At 38.1% G+C, this 21,363-nt stretch overlaps 1 protein-coding gene across 2 annotated transcripts in view; it reads right to left on the bottom strand.

Moving 5' to 3' along the window:
• Positions 1-21,363, bottom strand: part of SUCLG2 (succinate-CoA ligase GDP-forming subunit beta) — a 243,557-nt gene that overhangs the window by 202,394 nt on the left and 19,800 nt on the right. The window lies entirely within an intron of this gene.

Below are 21,363 nucleotides of genomic sequence, written 5' to 3'. Positions count from 1 at the left end.
AAGAAATGTAAAACTCTTTGTAGTAAGGACAAATGCCCAAAGGAGAGTTCACTCCATAACTCCATACTGCCAGCAGTAAGGAAGAAAGGAGAAAAATGTACAGCCTTGATAAACATTAGCATATTAACACAACAGCAGAAACAAATGTATAAAAGGCTCTAAAAATACTGGGAAGCATCATTTCAAAATGCCTGCCTGTTCCCTGGTGAAGAGTACACCAGCTCAATTATGTTGCAGAGGAAAATCACCTTAAGTTTCCACTGTCAACAGAAGTAGGCAAGATTAATTTATATAGAGAAAGAAAACAAATTAAGTTAGCATAAACATATACTTGTATTTAACCCTACCAAGGAAACAGGCAGAACCTATACCTTGTTCATTTAATCAACAATTCTCTGTGGGACTTTGCAACGTGGTGGTCAGCATGCTTGGTTTCCAAGATCTACTGGTCAACGGCACACGCAAGCTTTTAGCTGTCACAGAGCTTGTGTCCTCAGAGGGGAGGCAGGGAAGACGTGAGCACATCAATGAAGCATGTAATTACAGAGTGGGAAGTGCTAAGAAGGAAATATAATATACATGATGAATAACAGCGGCCACCAGTAGCCTGAGTGGTCACTCTGAGGACAGGACATCCAGCAGAGACCTGAAGACAGAAAGGAGGTAAACATGTGAAGAAAGTGTGGGGAGAAGCGGAGTAGGCATGTCCCCAGGCCCTGAGACAGGAAAGGCTTAGCATAACCAGAACAAGGGGTACGCTTTAGAGGGACCAGGGTGGAAAGGTGAGCAAGGACCAGACCACGCAGGTGCTTATAAGCTAAGGTCCTGAGTTTAGATTTTATCTACTACAGAGTTTTAAGCAGGGAGGTGAGAAAATCAAATTCACATTTTAGAAAGTCACTCTGCCTTCTGTTTACAGAATGAAACCAGTTGCAAGAGAGCAGCATTAAACCAGACCAGAGTATGCAACCTTTTTCTGTAAACAGCCAAATAATAGTTAATATTTTAGGCTTTGAGGACAGATAGTCTCTGTTGCAACTATTCAACTCTGCCTTTGTAGCATAAGCAGGCATAGATAATATAAAAGAGAATGGGCACGGCAGTGTTCCAATAAAGCTTTATTTTCAAAACCAGGATGTGGTGGGTAGGCCACCATCTGCAGACCCCTCACTAGACCACAGAGAAGGGCAGTGGTAGAGGTGGAAATAAGGAGAAATAAAGGGATTCTGTAGAGTATGGTGATGAAGCAAAGCTCAATCTAGTATGAGACACACATACACAAGTATACAACACAGAGAGACACTGTACACAGTTAGTTCATTAAACCTGGTGAGTTCTATGTACCTGCTAGTCATAAAAAAGCACCTCTTTAGAAACAATATCAACCTTGGATTTTTTGGCCCAAACTGGCCTTTGCATTATACTTCATTATTGATACTGCTGTACATCATTCCACCACATCAGAGCTGCTAGGCCTTTGATCTTATAACCTTCTTCCACTATTTAATATTAGTCCCAGCGGGCACCAGGCAAACTGCCCTGCTGTAGCACCATCCTGCTACAGTGGCCCATCTGCAGTTTCTCTCCAAGGAAAAAACACATGGCTTCCCTTGATTAAAGAGACACCATGCAGGAATAGTAAAAAAAAAAAAAAAAAAAAAAAAAAAGAAAGAAAAAGAAAGAAATAAAAACTAAGGATTAATAAAAGGTGGCATATCCAATGGAATTCTGTAAAATGGCTCAAACAAATGAGCCAACACTTGAAATAGATCAACGCAAATAGCATTTCAAAAGCAAAACATAGAGAGGGAAAAACAAGCAAGTAACAGACAAGAAGAGCACGTAAGAATATGCATACTGAAACAGGAAAGAAATAATATTAAACAATCTTATGGAAGCAAATTAAAACAGTTCAGACTATGCCACACCAAAATATGTCACTCAGCAATAAGGATTATTTTGAGCTGAAGGCAACTGAAAAAAAGCAGAAACAAGAAAAACTCTCCGTTCCCACCTCACCCATCACCACACACACACACACACACACACACACACACACACCAGGAAGAGCAGGATGATTCTTAATCACAGGAGACATCTGTACTCGGCACACACAGTAGTAGAGGGGTCAAACACAAGGAACCTTACTAACTAGTCCTTACTTCTCCTTAGTGTCTCCCGTATATTTACCTTCTCACAATTTGCTGCCCCTAGAAGCTCAAAGTCTTTTTCCTTTTTCTTGTCACTTCCTACAGATTTATTGCTCTGTTAAAATGCTACATAAGCCTGAGTTCTGGCCACCCCTCTGAGTTACTTACTCGTCACTAAGTGCTCCCAGGTGTGGGCAGTGCACCTATTAATAAAGTTTTCTTTGTTTTTCTCTTGTTAATCTGCTTTTGTCAGCCTAATCTACAGGTCCTAGAAGATGAACCTAAGATGGTAATGGAAAAAGTTTTTTCCCTCCCCAACACATGTAAGTTGACATATCAAAACAGTTTGGATGATGACATACCAAGTTTAGAATACAGACTAAGTTAGAGGGCCAGAGAAGGGCATGGGTTTTGGGAAGGATAACCAAGAGACTTCAGCTATATCAGTAACACTGTATGTCTTTTAAACACAATCTGAGCAAATATGAGAAAAAAGCAATGTTTGAAACGTCTTTATAGTGAACACACAGATGACTGGGTATTAATCTCACCATTCTCCATTTTTTTTTCTAAATACAGTTATGTACATAATGTAATTAATTTAATAACCACTTAGTTCCATGAGTTAAAATGGATTAATTAATTAATAAAATAGAAGGGGGCAAGCTGGAAAAAAATAATTTTCATCATGAAAAGTAAAAAATAAGATTAAGAAGAAACTGAGATCAAGCTGGCCAACAGCTCATGTTGTACATGAGTAGCTGAGCTCTGGAGGCCTTATTACACCTGTTGCCAAGCTGGCAATGCCTCAGCAAGTCAGCATGAAGCATCCACCCGTGTGCTCTGGCCTTTCCTTCACACCAGTACAACAGCTCTGCAGACCAGGTGAGCTTAGGGAAGGAGGGGAGGATACAGGCTTTTCCCCATGAACTTTCTAAGGTTTGCGCCAGGTGGCTTACTCTCATGAAAGGTTCATGTTAATAAAAGTTGAGTTCCTATTCATTTCTGGCATGAGTGAATAACTAGCAATTTCCTGGAAATTAGGTCATTGTTTCACCTCATAAAAATGTGCGTGTGTGATTTCCTCCACTCATTCAAGCAAGTCTCTGTGGCAGCAAAAAAGGGCTTTGGGGTTCCAAGAATACTCTTCATGCAAAAACTCACTGGAAAACAAATTCAAAACAGTGCAACAGTGTGACAGCCAGGGCTCAATCTTGTTCTGAGGCCATTAATTGCTCAACTAACTCCAGCCAATTATTTTATACATTTACACATGCCATCAGAGTAAATTATATATAATCTCAGAGAAGGGAAAATGGTAGATATTTTTCATCAACCACCTTGCCCAAACATATCACTGTTGTGAGACTTACAGGGGTGTTTTTCAAGATCACCTCGAATGAGCCTGTGACCCTGAGCAAGCAAAGCAGAGATATTAGTAAAGCAGAAAACCCAGCTTTCCAGAGCTGCTGGGCGGATACAAACAGATAAGGTATATGAAGGTGCTTTGTTATGTGGTCAGCATGGCAATTACAATGAGTCACATGTGTCAACTCAGTGCATGAGATTCAGCTCCTCAATAGAGCCCTGCCACCCTCCCAGCTCCATCCCCTTCAGTTCCCAATTTGTTAGCCTGCCTTAAATTACTCCGTGAAGTCTTTTCCAATAAATTCAGTTGAAAGCTTGCAAGGCACAGACTTTATTTCAATCAACCCACTCATGCTCTTTCTAACAATCTAATAGCACTTAATAGTTTAGGATACATTTGAGTTTAATGGGATTTACCGGATAGAAATGGACTTCTCATGGCTTCTTTATAGCAGTAGTTTTGAGCGACCTACCTAATTCAATCTCACAGGTTCACCTGTCACCCTGGCATGCTGAAGAAATGATTTGGAGAGTAGTAAATGAAAGAACTTTGCTGGGGAAATTCCTGAAATCGTCTCTCTGACATTTTAAAGGTTCACTGTACAGTATGATAATTGGTGTTTGCAAGGTTCCAAGCTCACTATTTGTGTTTAGAAAAACACTTCATTCTTGTTGATGAATGAAATATTACTGCTATGGAAAGCGAAATTTTAGAATTGTCTGTTAAGAAAAATGTCAACATTAGAAAGTTTCTTTTTCACGTTTCCATTGTCAGAATTTCCATTTGTAGGAGAAATTACAATCTCAAGTATTAAGTCTGATTGTCCAATACTCCATATAAAATGTCCTACTTATGAAAGAAAAGTACATGTCAGATCTTGATTCACATTATTCATCTCTTCTCTTGCAATAATTCGAGTTTCTTTAGCCAGACTTGGTGAGGCACAGAATCGCTAAATTTTACATACATTTGTATGACTAGCCCATAGAAGTTAAAATTCAAGGCAAAGGAGAAGGGTATAGTTTAGTAGTACAGCACATGCCTAGAATGTAGGAGGCACTGGTTTCAATCTCCAATACTTCCTAAATCAATCAATCAAGCAAGCAAGCCAAATTACCTCCCCCCTCTAAAGAAAGAGAAAGAGGGCCCACACTTGGGCTCTGTCAGTGATGTACCAGTTATTAAGCTATTTTCTATCAGCTCCAAAACCACCCTTCCAGGTTCTCACCACTCCACCGACTGACACTCTGCAAATTATTTCCTCCTTGGCCAGCTGGCTTCCTATTAGGTTCTGCCAAGATGAGACACCACTGGAGACTAAAAGGCTGGAGGATGGAGAAGGTATCTGCTCCTTTTGGCACGTGTGATGTTCTTTCACCAGAGCCCCGAGCCACAGCTCTTCACCCTGGCAGGAGCAGTGGATTCCAAGAGCAGCTGATTCTACTTTATAGGCTCTACATAAATCTGTGTGGTGTTTTCTAACACCAAATATGTGTCCATTTTCCCACACTAATTCTGCAATTCTCTGACACCCACTAGGTGTCCCAGGATTCAAATCTGACACTAACTCCCAAAGTAAACACAGATCTCAGAGGTTAAGGACTCAGTCCCACAAGACTGCCCCCACTTCAGATGCCAACCACAAATTATATTCTCAGGCTACCCACACTTCTGCCTGCCAACCCCAAATTTGGGGGTTCCCATGAGCCCCTCCTTAGGATTAATAATTCACGAGAATGACTCACAAAACTCAGGAAAGGCTTTACTTACAATTACCAGTTTATTACTAAGGATTCAATTCAACAGCTGAATAAACGTTAAAGCTGCACCGGGCAGGGTAGGGGGTGGCACGGGGCATCTATGCCTTCTCAGGGCATGCTGCCCTCAAAGGCATTTACATGTGTTCACCAACCTCGAAGCTCCCCTAATCATAGACACCACTGATTAAAATGATTAGCCCTTGCAGACTGAACTCCATCTCCAGGCCCTCTCCTCTATTCGGAGGTAGGGAACAGAGGAGACTGGAAGTTTCCACCCTCCAAGTGTGGCCAGCCTCTCCCTCAACACTATCTTCAGATCAACCAGGAGTCACCTCATCAGCATAAACTCAGGTGGGGTTGAAGGGGCTCCTTATAAACAACAAGAACAAAAAACACTCCTACCACTCAGGAAATTCCCAAACAGCCATGGATTCATTCAGCATGTGATTCCATGACAGGGAATAAAGATGGGAATTTTCACAAAAGGGCTATCTGATCCAGGTTTTGCACACATTTTCCACAGACTGCCACACACAATCTTACTTGAAAACAGTTCTTTCTCTAAAATTACAAAAGTAAAAGCAGCATGAGAGGTTCCAGATTATAAATTTCATTTTTCTAAGTCATTCTATGGCAATTCCAGAGGTGCCCCTTCTCCTCACACTCATCATTTTCTTATCAGAATGTCTCATGATCAGACACTAGTTTTCCCAAATCCTCATCTATGTTAAGTACTGAAAGACTGTGTCCCATTACTGATGGAAAAAGAAGACTAAATATTAGCAGAATTCCTAGCTTCATCTCATCAGTGAATAGCAAAAGAGCCAGAAGCAGCACCAGCTTTTTCCACATAAAACTTGCCTAACTCAGCTTACTGGATAAATGGCCTTTAAAAGTTCACTCTAATTTATAGGTGCGAATTATATAATAAATAATACACATAGAACACTACACCCCAAACTGGCAAGGGTACTCTCCTCTGAGGAAGGACACGGTGTGTGAGAGACTTCATTTTTACTATAATACCCTATGCTTTAGAATTCTGTACCAAGGGAATAAGCTACCTTTTCAAATAAATAATTTTCTCCAGAAAACCCCTCCTGACTCCCTAAATCAAGGGTCAGGAGACTACAGCCCATTTAGACATATGCACCCACCGTCCCAACTTTGTGAATAAAGTTTTACTGGAACACAGTCACACCTATCCTTCACGAATTGTCAAGGGCTGCTGTCACACTGCAATGACAGAGCTGAGTGACTACAACCAGAAATGTCAGGACCAGAAACCTAAAATATTTACTGTATGGTGTTTCACAGAAAAAAGTTTGCTGACCCCTACTAAAACCTACACCAGCACTCCACTCCCAGGCTAACCTTGTAAGAGCCCATTGTTTTCCCTCAAAGCACTTCTCAAAGTGCAGCTGATTATGTATCTGTGTGATATGTCAACGTCCGGCATGTCCCAGGAGACAATCTTAGTCCCGGAGGCACAAACCAGGCCCGATGTGTTCACCAATGCATCCCCCTGCCTGGAGAGTCTTGGCACGTACCAGGTGCTTCATAAGTATTTGCTGAATGATGATTAATGTATTAGATATAAAGACCACTGATAAAATGATCTCAGTCTAAAACTGGGGCCACCAAACTGCATTCATGGCAGACAAACACCAACGGTTCTAGTGACAATAAATTACATTAGACAAGAGCAGGCATTTCCCTGGACTAACAGTTCTAGTAGTTGTGTTTCAGCCCCTGGACCCATTATTTATCTTTAAGACTACAAAGCGAAGACAATTCTTTCTACATTCTGCCATATATGGAAGTTCAAACACAAACTCTACAGGGAAGATGCACCTCAGAGCACATTTTCTGAGCACCTACTATGTCAGGCATGCTTAGATAGACAGTAACATGATTAAAATCATGGATTTGGAAAAGAGAGAGACCTGCTTTTGAGCCCTTGCCCCACTATGATGATGATTGTGAACGTTAATTAATGAGAAGTGACCAGGGGAGGTAACTCTGTCCCAGTGCATTACTTTGGAAATAGCAAGGTAGGAGAAGGATTATCCCCAACTGCAGGTGGAAAACTGAAGCACAGGGAGGATAAGACATTTTTACAAGGTCTCAAGAATTCAAAGCAGGATGACACCTGCACCCCAATGTTCATAGCAGCACTATTTACAATAGCCAAAACATGGAAACAGCCTAAATGTCCATCAACAGGTGACTGGATAAAGAAGATGTGGTATATTTATACAATGGAATACTACTCAGCCATAAAAACCGACAACATAATGCCATTTGCAGCAACATGGATGCTCCTGGAGAATGTCATTCTAAGTGAAGTAAGCCAGAAAGAGAAAGAAAAATACCATATGAGATCGCTCATATGTGGAATCTAAAAAACAAAAACAAACAAACAAACAAACAAACAAAAACAAAGCGTAAATAAAGGACAGAAATAGACTCATAGACAGAGAATACAGACTTGTGGTTGCCAGGGGGGTGGAGGGTGGGAAGGGATAGATTGGGATTTCAAAATTGTAGAATAGATAAACAAGATTACACTGTATAGCACAGGGAAATATACACAAAATGTTATGATAATTCACAGAGAAAAAAATGTGACAATGAGTGTGTATATGTCCATGAATGACTGAAAAATTGTGCTGAACACTGGAATTTGATACAACATTGTAAAGTGATTATAAATCAATAAAAAATGTTAAAAAAAAAAAAAAAAGAACTACAAACATTAAAAAAAAAAAAAAAGAATTCAAAGCAAATTTGTGGACACCATGACCTTAATCACTATACTGTCAGGGTATCATCTGTCACCAATGAGACCCTGTCTTTGAAGTAGGTATCACAGTACCCAACACAAAACAGACACTCAATAAATGCTTTCATTATTGTAACTGTTACATTGCCATAAACATCCAGTCAAACAAAGAATCTATTTGGTTTTTTATAGATTTAATGAATGTGTACAAAGATGCTTCATAATTCTTCATATTGAAATACAAATCTGAACTCATACAATTCTGCTTTTCTACTACCCTCATCACTAGAACTCACAAGTGTAAAAGGATGAATGCACAGGTACTGTATTTTTAAAATAATGTGCTGAAGCCAGAAACCAAAAAGCAAGAACAAATTAATAATGAAAAGTAAAATGTTTTTTAAGGTTATTCAAAAGGACATGATTATGTTTTTCTGGCTGTTTCACAGGCTGATTCAGGTAAAATATCTCTAATTCCATGTTAGATGAAGTACTTACTAGCAAAATGTATCCATTAAATATTTATTATATCAATATTCAAAAACATTGCAATACCCTGCAATCAGTTTCTGTAGTGAAGTCATTTACACAGGGGTCAAACCTTTAAAATAGAGATAAAGCAAATGTATTTTGCATATTTTCAAAAACCGGATACTAAACCAATACCCATATGGTTAATATACCCTGACTCCTTCATTCTCTATTTGATTTCCTCTTGTCTCATAACCTACAGAATAGTGTTAAGTCCCTAAGTCTACATGAAATTAAGTATATATTCCATAATGAAATGCCAGGAAAAGATCTAGTAATAAATATCAATCAAAGAATAATGCTTCCTATCAGGGCCAGCAAGTTTTCCTGGAAATAGTAAAGCCTCAAACTTGTCCAGGCAAAAAGGAAAAAGTAAGATTTCAATGGACAGTTGCTTAATGTACTGTGTGGGCTGGGAAGGGCCCTCAGAGGAAAAGCTGTGTAAATGTGGATCTCATTCAGCACAGTTCCCTTCCTTCAAGGATAGAAGTCTCTCCAGTTTCTGCCTAATTTTGGTTACTCTGTAACACCTTCAAATATTTTAGTATTTCTTTCATATGTTGCATATTTTGTCCAGAGGTTATCATTGTTTTGTATGTTATCTGTTAGTCCAATATAAGCATTACTGGAATTAAGTGCCTCTTCTATAATCATGGTGTTCAGAAGATGACAAATTTCCGGAAGTGGTCTGAACAATATGGAACAGAGGAGAAACACATCTCCATCCTGGACACCTTCTATATATGCTCTAAGCCTAATACTGTATAACAACTTCCTTTTGTATCCACAGAGATTCTATGTCATCTAACCAGTATACCGCAGTGCTCAGCGTACCATTAAAAGCTCTTTGGTGCCATAATAGGAAAGGATTCCCCTTTCCATCACCAACTCTTGACTAGGACCACTCCCATCATCAAGGTTCAAAAGCCTGCAGGACTCTCAGCAGATTTCAAGAATTCTAGTCTAAACAGGTAAACTATTAATTATCTTATAAGTAATTTATTGACATCTTTTCATTCTAACTGACTACACTCAATAATTTGCTCCTTGACATGAATAAAAATGTCAGGGGTATTTTAACCACAAGAGTCAATAAACAATTGCCTAGGCATAATCTAACTCAACTGAGATAAGCTAACTACTCACTAATTATCCCTTCAACTAAATCAAGATTCAATCTTTGGGCCAACGTAGTTATTTCTAAATCTTTTCCCTACCAAGTTCGTGCCAGTAAACTTGATAGGACACAGTAGCAGGAAAATGGTATTTTTCACATCCACATTGCTCAGGAACCTACTGGAATTCAGTCCAGACTATCCCTATCTCTCAATTCAAACCATGCTTCTAAGTGTCCACATAAATATAAATCAGACCAACCTACCCACCACTTCCACGAGGCTCCTGGCTTTACCACTTTATGGCTACGTATTCAACCTGTAGGTTTTTATTTCCTCAACCATAAAGTAGAAATAATAAAACAGAATTGCCTTGAGAATAAAATTAGTTACTACATGTAAAAAGTGTCTAGAACAGTACCTGTTGTATAATAAGAGCCCAGAAAATGTCAGCTGTTCCCCTTTATTATTACTGTGATTTTTGTAACATTAGAGACTGTTTCTAACACCAGGTTGAAGAGACATCATGCATTCTTACCATGACATTAGAATACATAAGGGCAATCTTCACAACACACCAATAACTGTGAAAGAAATGGGAATTGTGGCAAAACCATCATCCTTAAAATCTCATAACAAACTCCTGCCTTGGATGAGGCTTTGACTAGTTCTAAATATTTTACACCTCTTGCCTGCTTTCTAAGCCCAACAACTGTGAACTGTGAACAAAGCATATAAAACTCAGACAGGCACCTGAACACTGGGAAAAGAGCATATTTACACTGTGTGTATCAGACACAAGTGAACACGAGTTCTCAGTGAAGAGTGATTCAGGCATGACTCATATGCAGACTCAAACTGTAAACGCTGTCTCGGGCAGCAGCTCAAATCTTAGTTCAGTTCTTTTTCACTTTAGCTGGGACACCTGCAGTCAGTCTCCTGCACATATTCTCCAGGGGATGCTTTCTGACTTGGGCAGAGTTTACGCCCAGAATTCAGGATTCACTCCCGCTGTCTCTCTCCTTTCCAGGATAACCCCTCCCTTTCCAGCTGTTGTGGTTGTCCCAAACTCTGTCCTCTGGTTCTTTAGGCCAGAAAGACTACAGGTTTTCTAAAGGAGTTTTAGACACCATTGTGGCTTGCTCTCAAGAAAAAGCTGGAAGTAAAAACTGGATACTCAGTATGCCTGTCCCTTCTAATTTCCACTCCCCTCCAGGATCTCCCTGCTTTTCTTCACTCTCCAGAGCCTACAAGTTCTTGGTTTTTGCATTTTGTTTCACAGTATACAGTCACTAGCTATAGAAAGTTCAGTCTGTTAAGGGCTTACATGGCCATACTGGAAAGGAGTCTTGTCTAATACATATGCAGGAGGGATTCAAGCAGAGAAGTCCTTTTCTATTCCAAACAGCCAAGAAACACTAACTCATTAGCAGAGATAGTACTTTGAGAGTTCATGTTACTGAAACAGGAAAGACTTCTCACCTTAAGACAGGAAGTCACTTTCAAGAACAAATGCCAAAGAAATGAATGAACGCTAATCAAGGAATGAGTCCAGTAGTTTATTCGGAGATGCACACACTATCCTGAGTGATCTGAGTATCCATGGGAAGTAAGGTAATACAGAAAGGTCCAATAAAGGGAAAGGTCTTCACCTAAATGGGTAGCAAAATGGAAGTCTGGGGCAGAAATTGAGAAAAAAACAAAACAGCTGATAATGTAACTTACTCAGAAGGTCAAAAAGAGAGATACACAAGTCTAGACCTAAGACAGCCAACATTAGGAATAGGAATGGCAAAGGGTCTGCTAACTCTGACCATGTGGGAATGGCTGCTTGGAGTGCTACGTGCAGAGAGTCCTAGGGGCTTTGTCTGGGCCCACCAGAATAGTGTCATGATCGATTACTGATGTCTGCCCCAGGAAGAGAAAAGAGAAGTGGCACAGTCCCACGTTTTCACAAGCCAAGATCAAGAATAAGGTTATGGAACTAAAGGAGAATAAGATGGGACAGATTCGTCAACATCATCATTATTAATAACACTGAGTATCTTCAATATGCCCAGATGATGTTTAGAGTAATTCGAATCTAAGTGAAATTAAAAAGGGATATCAGACAGACTAAAATAAAAAAGTGCCTTGAATCTTAATAAGCCCACAGTACATGAACTGCCTCTAATTAGATTCAGGAATATGACTCCTTTTGAAACCAACCAAGAGAAAACACTTATTCAGAAGATTTCAATGAAAAATTAATAACCACTTGGTTCCACTTTATCATGCACAGACCTCAATGGTGCATTTTAAAAAACTCAAGTACAGTCTGTCTCAGAGAAATTATACTCGTGAGTCCTTCAAGAGCTAGGACATTTTAATCAATAAGGTATAGGGGCAATTTACTGACTTATATAAATGAACAAAACACTTGCTATTCAAAATGAGTGAAGTCTGTCATGGAAATTGTTAAGGGTTTCTATAACCATAATACTAAATTAACAAAGAAAAAAGCAACCAAAACCTGCCCTCCAATCTGGTTTTCCTGTTCTAGTTAACCAACTCCTTACCTGTATAATGGTGGATGGGGATTTTTAGAAGTTTTTTAACCTTATGCCTGACTTTGTTGGAGAGATGTAACTTGGCCAAGGTAAATACAATCACAGAAGGAGAGCATCTATGCCTCTGATTTCTGGTTCACATAGCCACATTATGGCTTGCTGAGGAGGATAATTACGCAGAGTAATTAGGAATATAAGTTTCACAACTGAAAGAGCATCACAAAACTCAGTAGTATGATAACCAATCAGCAGAAAGAGTGAGGATGGGATTTTCTGGGATATTGGTAACTTTCTGTTTTGAACCTGGGAATGTTCACCTTATAATTACAAATTAAACTGCACACATGTTGTATTCACAATTTTAAGAAGCTTGACATAAAAGTATAAGTCCCATAGTCCTGAATTCAAATCTAGACTTGATCATTTACATGGTGGGTGAATTTAGGTAAACTATTAACTTATTTAAGCTTCAGTTTCCTCTTCTGCAAACTAAGAATAATGATAATGACAATGACAGTACATACTGCATAGCAATGCTGTGAGTATCAAGGAAAAAAATGCAGTTAGTGGGCCCTTTTGGGGCTGTGCTATTTCTAGAAAGGCTCAGAAACTGCCTCCTGCATCATTTACAGGCTGACACACATCAACACATCACCAGAATGTAGTTACACTTGACTTTTCACCTCTTAGCTGACAGTGTACAGCTGTTCCAACTGCCTTGGGGTAGCAGTCAGCTGAATGTAAATGCGGTCCTTTTTCCCTGGCTATGAGCTCCAGGGATCAAGAGGTATCCTCACATGGGGATGGGCAGGCTTGGTCCATAATGAAAGGCAGCAAAAGGATACTTGACCATAATTTGGGATTGAAGGCCACTGGTCCAATCCCAAAAAGAAATCAATAAGGAGAGCTGCAACTGGAAGCCTTTATGGCAAGCAGAAAGATACTTAGGGAGGCATATGGCATAGGAGCAATCTAGTAGACTTTAGAGTTTGACAGAGGGAGGGTTCACATTCTAGCTTTGCCACTCACCAGCAGCGCAGCTGTAGTAGACACTGTAACTCCCAGATCTTTTCTAAACCATTCAGCAGTCCCAGCCAATGATGGGAACCCCAGCTCTCTAACAAGGACTGGTTCAGCAATGAACATATGACCTAATCCTCCCCAGAGACAAGTGAGATGGGAGGTTATGGTAAGAACTTCCTTCCCTTAGAAGAATAACGAAAAGAGATCAACTCTATTCTTTCTCTGCATGTTGTCTCTCTTCCAGAAATGCTAAAGTCACCTTGCTTCCAAAGTAAAGGCAAAACCGTTGCCAAAACCTTCAGACCAGAGAAATGCAAAGATCCTGGAATCTCAATAATATACATGAGCCACTGAATCATCCAACCTAGGGCACAACCTACTATGGAGTCCCTGATATTTGGGATAATGAATCCTTTATTACTTAGGCCAGTTTGAGTCAAGAGTTTTTTTATCGGTAGCCAAAAGCATTCTAACTGAAAATGATTCCATCAAGTTCAATGAACTTCAGTTTCTTAATCTAGGAATTGGGTTATTAATGCTGCTTTTGCCCAGTTGTGGAAGGTTTAGGTTTAAGAAAAAAGTTATCTAAAGCAATTAGGGCAATGCATGGTAACTATGAAGCAACCTATAAATGATCCCTATTTTTTTCAAAACACAATCTCAAAATGCTTTCTCATGAAAGGGTATTAAAATAGTTCTCCTTTACTCAAATATTCATAAAACAGACCCAAGAGTGGTTTTTCCCCCTATGCAAGGGCTAAAATGGACCCTACAGATCACGAGATCAGTGGTTCTCAAAACAACATGGAAGATGTTTGGCAGAATGCAGATTCCCGGGTTTTAACCATAGGTTATATCCAAGGGGACTGAAGAATCTACATTTTTAACAAGTATCCCAGGAAATCCTGATACAGCTGGTCTAAGAATCACACTTGGACATTTCCACTTGACTCTCCAAACAGCCTCCTAACACTGCACTTAATACCTCCACTTTTGTAGCTACAATCTACTCTCCATTCAATAGTCAAAGCGGTTCTTTGAAATCTAATCACATTGCTTCTTTGCACCAAACCCTCCATCTGCGGAACTCAATTAAAATGCTTACCTGAGCCACATGACATGAAATAACCTTCAATCCCCCTCCCCAATCCCAATTACTTATAACACAGTAGGACACTAAGATATATCCATCATGTTACAAGAAGTCAACTTAATGAGGAGTTTCATCCAACAGGTTCAACTTATACGGCATTTATTTATACTTATCAGGATCATTTCTGATATCTCATGCCTTGTGAGCAGCTGAAAGCTGGGAAACAAGAAACACCATGCAAGCAGCCTTATATTTGTATAACTCATGTAAGTGTGCTCATGGTTTGCTAGTCCATAATACTTTCTAATTATCTCATTTATCACTTGCATTGTTTTCATTGATTTTTTTTCTGTACGCTTTATGGTTTTCTTGAATGGGGCTTGCATTAAAATTTCAATTACACAAACAGTGAGTATCAATGAATACTTTTAGAATATTCAGTGCACTATATGTAAAGCTTTTTAAAAAAGCCAAAAGAACACAGGGTACAGATGCGTTATATAGTGTAAATAATGAAAGAAAACCATCTTGTTATGCCATGTTATGATGACTGACTTTAATTCCTGAAAAAATTGTGTCCATTTTAACAAGGTTTAGTGTTGTTTAGCATAAACTGGTATTAATTTTGGAGCTCAGGCACGCATTCCAAAATTTCCTATTGAAATAAGGAGTATTTTTTTTTGACTCATGATAATTTAAAATTTGTCTTAGGAGATTTTCATGAGCAAATTCTTTCCTAAGACAGGAATACAATAATTGCTTTTTGGCAGATTAAAAAAAAAGTACAATCTTTGTAGTAGCAGAGCAATGCAATCTGAAACAATAAGAAGTTATTTACCATCTAATAAACAGGGAAACTTTTAAATTATTTTTGATGTTGGTCAGGGTACAAAAAAAACACACATTCTCACATACAGCATGTTGATTTCCGTATCTCTGAAAGGAAGCTAGAAGTTTTTGAGGAATAAATAAGTTAATCCATACAAAGTGCTTAGAATAGGATGTGGCACATAACATATAGCAAACTGCCAATAAATAGGAACCATTATTATTGTTGTTACTATTAATCACCATGGGCAGGAGTGTAAATTTGCGCAGCCTTTCTGAAGGGCAATCTGACAAAACATCTTAAAAATTTTTCTGATTAGTAAACAGAAATTTATGTTCAAGAATATTCATCACATTAAAACAGTAGAACATCAGGGATATGTTCTTGTTATTGCACAAATGCCCACTAATAAGCAAATAACAAAACAAATGAGGACATCTGTGTGAGCACAGCCTCCTTTTCCTCCAAATCCTTTGTCATCAGAAATAATACTTGCAAAAAAAATTTAATGCATAGGGTAGCACTCCTGATTTGATGTCAAGTGGGAGGGAAATAACAAAATTATCTAATTAGTATGATCTTAATTTTGTTTAAGATGCATGCACATATATGATGCACACGTGTGCAAAATAATGAAAAGGCCCACACTATTATTCACGATGGCATTCTCTACAGCACAGGTGATTGCAGAGGATCCTTATGACCTTTTAATATTATTCTGACAGTTTCTAAGTTTTTTATCAATAACTGCAACTGAAATTTTTTTATCCAGAAATAAGAATATTAAAAATATATTATTACCTGTTCAGATCATTCAAAATATCTGATATCTATAGGTTTTCTCCTAGACTATGCTTTATATCAATCATTTTATGTTGGCAACTTGATACCTTCAAAATATTACTTAACTGTCAAAAAAAATTTCTTTAATTCTTCTTAAATTCCTAGCAGAACTGAAGTCTTGGTATAAAGCCAATTGCTACCTGTCATGCTAGAAGACATCTTATTTTGAGATAGTTAATAAAAACTTAAAACAGACAAGTCATAGAAAAAAACACAACTGGTGGGCAAAGAGGCACAAAATATCCAAATAATGACAAAATAATACATTCTTTTAAATCAAAAGGATCCCCTGGAACATTTTTCATAGCCAAACAAATGAAATACTTAAGAAAAAATTAGATTTTGGCTCTGCTATCCTCAAATAGTTCTAATCTTAATGTCATTCATTCCCTCATTTAATATCACAAAATAAATGAAAATATGAGTAACAAATAGGTAGACTCTGGAAACTAAATACAAAGCCAGATTAGAACCACCACCAAAAAAAGGGTTCAAATATTCTATCCTCTATAAAACTCACCTCACATTAGAACCAAAAGCTTTTCCAACTACGCCCATGTTTATCTGCAATGTTGCCATTTAGTACAATAAATTCTAATTCACTGAAAAGCAGGCTAATAACTATAAATAATCAAAAAGAACCAACTACAGGCATAGCACAAAGCTCCCCAGCCCTGAAAAGTAAGAACACATATTAAACTATCAACTGTTAACTTCTCCTTTACAATTTATTCCAAATCACACTGATTAAAGAGTTCCTCAAGTAAAAGAGTGAAGTAATTGGTTTTTCACATGGAGAAGGGGGCAGAGGAGATTGCCTGGAAGCAATTTCTGATTATTCCCTCAATTAAATTTTTATCAGTTATTCATGGGCACTTTTTTATTAAATAAGAAATAGAATAATTCCCCCAACTTTTCAAGTTGTGAAGATGCTATCCAGACACCCCAACTTTCTCTTGGATAATTTAAAGTTACTATTTAAAGTTACTAATTATTCATCAGAAGCAGAAAATTCCTTGCCTTCAATTAAGTGTAAGCCTCTGTTAACCAGCAATTAGACATATTCATTCTATAGAACCTAGGTGTACTACATGTTAGAGATGCAAAGATGAAAAAGACCTGGCCGCTGGAGGTGGAGGAGAAACGTAAGTGAGAAACACAGAAAACATTACAAGAAGTACCATTTGGGCTAAATCCTGAAGACAACAGAGGTGTTAGAATAAGGAATTCCAGCAGAGGAAGCACAACATACAAAACCACGAGGAAGTCCAAGTCCAATGTTTGAAGGGACCTCACAGTTCAGTGTGATTATGAACATGAGTGTGCTTGCATGTGAGTCCACATGCAGGAGGAGAAAAGGAAAGGGGGCTCATAGTGGGTTGGAAGAGGAAATATGATGGCTGTCCATACACAGCATGAGACCAAGATTACTCTCTAAGACAGGCTTCTGATGATACAGAGAGAGTATTATCAGAATGGATTCTTAACTTTCCAAACTGGTCAGTTACATGGTATTTATAAGTTACCTAGCTTGCTATTTTAAGATAGCATACTATATAATCCAATCTTACAGCATGCCCATACGTAAAGTGGTATATTAAGAAAATGTTCAACTTATTCAACTTTAAAAGACAAAATATATGATTTTTATCATTCCTTACGAAACAACTAGTACTACTAATACCATCACCACCACCGCCATTTATTGAGAGCTTACTATGTACCCTGCACAGTCTTTACCTTTGAAAGTCTTCACAATTCCCTTGTTGTTTCCTCAATGGACACATGAGGAAAATAAAGTTTTACCTCACAGCTAGTTAGGCCAGGGCCAGGATTAGAATCCAGGAGGCCAGCTTCAGAGCCTTGGTTTTTGTTTCTGTTTTGTTTTCTTTGCCTTTCTACAGCTTAAATTTTCCCCCCAGCTTTACTGAAGTCTAACTGACAAAACTGGAAGACATTTAAATTATACAATATGATGATATGATATTTGTACACACTGTGAAAGGATTACCATCAAGTTAATTACCACATCCATTTCCATCTCCTCATATACTTCTTAAACTTTCCTTCCTTCCTATCCTTCATCTTTCTTTTTTCTGAGAACATGTAAGTTCCACTCACTTAGCAAATTTTAAATACACAATACAGTGTTATCAACTACAGTCAACATGTTATAATTAGATCCTCAGCCCTTATTCAACTTAAAATCAAAAGTTTGTACCCTTTTACCAACCTCTCCCTATATCCCCCACTCCTCATTCCCAGCCTGTGTTTTTAACCCACCAAACTACGAATACTGCTTTAGAGTCTAAGTTAACAGTATTTGCTACTAAAGCTGAATAAAAACAAAGGCTTTAAAATACCAATTTGATTCCATATAACAGCCATATTCTAGTGTAAAAGAAAAAAGAATCTCACAGATTTCTGTTCCCAGTAACCATAAACAAGTTTTCATTGCCCATATAAAATGGCCCCAGCTTCCATGTTAGGGCTGAATCATTTCAAAAGTTCCTTACAGTCCTCAGATTCTATAAACCACCAATGAAGTAGAATTACAATCTACGTGCGGGATTCTTTATAAAGAGTCAAGGAAAACTCGAGCTTCTAGCAATTTTTTTCCTTAGAGAACTGCAGAAAGGCAGCTGAGAGAAACAAATCTGTTGTCATCCCACTACCTGAACCCATTTCAACCATTTTTATTTGATCAGTATGCTATAAATGGTACAGAATCTATCACTGATGGGTACATTTTCCAGGTTCCTGTGGTCCATTATACTTCAAAACTGTAGGAAGAAAGCTTCTGAGAAGAAAATATATAAACTGATTTCACCAAAATACTAAGTTTTGAGAATAATATCTTTTTAATGCAGATGGATACAAGAGCTCAGACAGTTTATTAGCCCAGGGCCCATGGGAACATTAAAGACAAGTGTTCAATATTTCTTTCCAGAATCTCAAATGGCCCTTAATTCAGAAAAGCTTAAAAAGTAAATGATGTCATGTAAAGACACAAAATAAAGATACAAATAACTGAGTTTGCATCAAAAACAAAATATACCCAAACACCCACATACATTTACTTCACTGGAGTTAGAAGCTGTAAGGGTCTGGAAATGAGAGTCAGAAGACAAAGGTTCAAGTTTCTACTTTGACCAAGGCACTGTGACCGGTTTTCCATATTTAACTTCTCTATAATTTACTTGCTCTGTCATGTAAGAGATGATGTCAAAGATACCTAGCAGTTCTAAAATCCCAGAATTTCATCAGAAGAATCAAGTTTTCTAAGCAAAATCAACTCAATGGAGAAAGAATAGCCTTTCCAATAAACAGTGCTGGAGGAAGTGAATATCCACTGGCCAAAAATGAACCACAATCTAATCATCACACCTTATATAAAAATTAACTCAAAATCGGATCATAGATTTAAATGTAAAACTATAATAACTTTTAGAAGATAACACAGGAGAAAATCTAAAGCTTGGTGAAGGCTTCTCAGACATGACACCCAAAGCACAGTCCATCAGAGGGAAAAAAATGGATAAACTGACTTCATCAAAACTTAAAACTTTTACTCTCTGAAAGATTCTATTACAAGGATAAAAGAAAAGCCATACACTGGGAGAAAATATCTGCCAACCATACATCTGACAAAGGACTAGTATCTAGAATATATAAAGAACTTCCAAAAACAACATTAAAAACAAAACAATCCATTTAGAAAATGGGCAAAAGAGCAGAAGAGACATTTCAAAAAAGAGGATATGCAGATGGCAAATACTGCACATAAAAAGATGTTCAGCATTACTAGCCATTAGGGAAATGCAAATTAAGACCACAGTTAGGTATTTTTATACACCAGTTAGACAGCTGAAATTTTAAAATAGTGAGAGTATCAAATGATAGTACACAAGCAGAAAAATTAGATCTCACATACATTGCTGGTAGGAATGAAAACAGAACAGCCAATATGAAAAACAGTTTGGCAGTTTCTTAAAAAGCAAGCATACATTCAAAATACGACCTAGCAAATGCACTCCTAGGCATTTACCTAGAGAAATGAAAATTCATGTACATGAATGTTCACTGCAATTTTACTTTTGAAAGCCCAAAACTTAACAATCAAAATGCCCCTCAATAGATGAATAAACTATAGTCCATTAATACTATGGAATATTCTGTAATAAAGAGGAACAAATACACGCAATCAGATGGATTTCAAGGGATTTACACTCAGTGAAAAAAGTTATCTCTAAAGGTCAGATAATGTGCTATTTCACTTATAGAACATACGGCAAAATTACAGAGATGGTAAACAGATGAAATAGATTACTGGACACTAGGGATTAGGAACAGCAGGGTGAGGGAGGGATGATGACTATAAAGGGTTAGGATGAGGAACATCTTTGTAGTGATGAAACAGTTCTGTGTCTTGACTGTAGTGACAGTTACAAAAATCTACACCTGTCATTAACTGCCATACAACCATACACACACAGCGTATCAGTACTGAATTCCTAGTTTTGGTGGAAAATTTTTAATTATATAAAATGTAACTACTAGGGGACCTCTCTGTACTGTCTGCAACTTTCTGTGAATCCATACTTTAAAAGCAGCTGTCTAAGAACCCTTTCACTGCTGAGTAAAATTGATAAGTAAACTCCATCTTGCTAATTACTTAGGATTGAGTCATCCTTCAGTCTTCTCTCTCCCCTCCTCACTCCTGATATTCAATCCATCAAAAAGTCCTGAGTCTCCCTTCAAAATGATTCCAGAATCCTATCACTTCTTATCACCTATACCCAACACTCTGGTCCAAGCCATCTTCATTTCTCTGGGCTATTGTCTGGTCTCCCTGCTCACATACACAGTGTATTCTATTCAGGAAAGGACCTTCTTTAGGTCTCTTTAAAAGCTAGGTCTAATCTTTCAAACACTTCACTTATCAGAGTCAAACTTAAAGTCCTTAAAACTCCCTACAGGTCCTTCAAGACGTGTAATACCCTTGATTTTGCCTGTAACGGGTTGGATGGCAGTCCCATTTGCAAGATTCACATCAAAGAACCTCTGAATATGAACTTATTTGGAAAAAGGATCTTTGCAAGTGTAACTATAGTCAGGATCTACAGAGGAGATTATCTTGGATTATCCAGGTGGGCCCTAATTCCAATGACAGGTGTTTTTATAAGGGAAAAAAAGTGATGATGGTACCCAGGAGAGAGGAAAAGCCATATGAAGACGGAGGTAGAGACTGGGACTATGCAAGCACAAGCCAAGGAAATGCCTGGAGTCACCAGCAGCTTTAAGAGGCAAAGAAGG

This window comes from Camelus ferus, chromosome 17 (assembly GCF_009834535.1).
Source record: "Camelus ferus isolate YT-003-E chromosome 17, BCGSAC_Cfer_1.0, whole genome shotgun sequence".
NCBI classification, from domain to species: Eukaryota; Metazoa; Chordata; class Mammalia; order Artiodactyla; family Camelidae; genus Camelus; species Camelus ferus.
The sequence above is the reverse complement of the archived record's forward strand: the minus strand, read 5'-3'. Positions and strand labels throughout refer to the sequence as shown.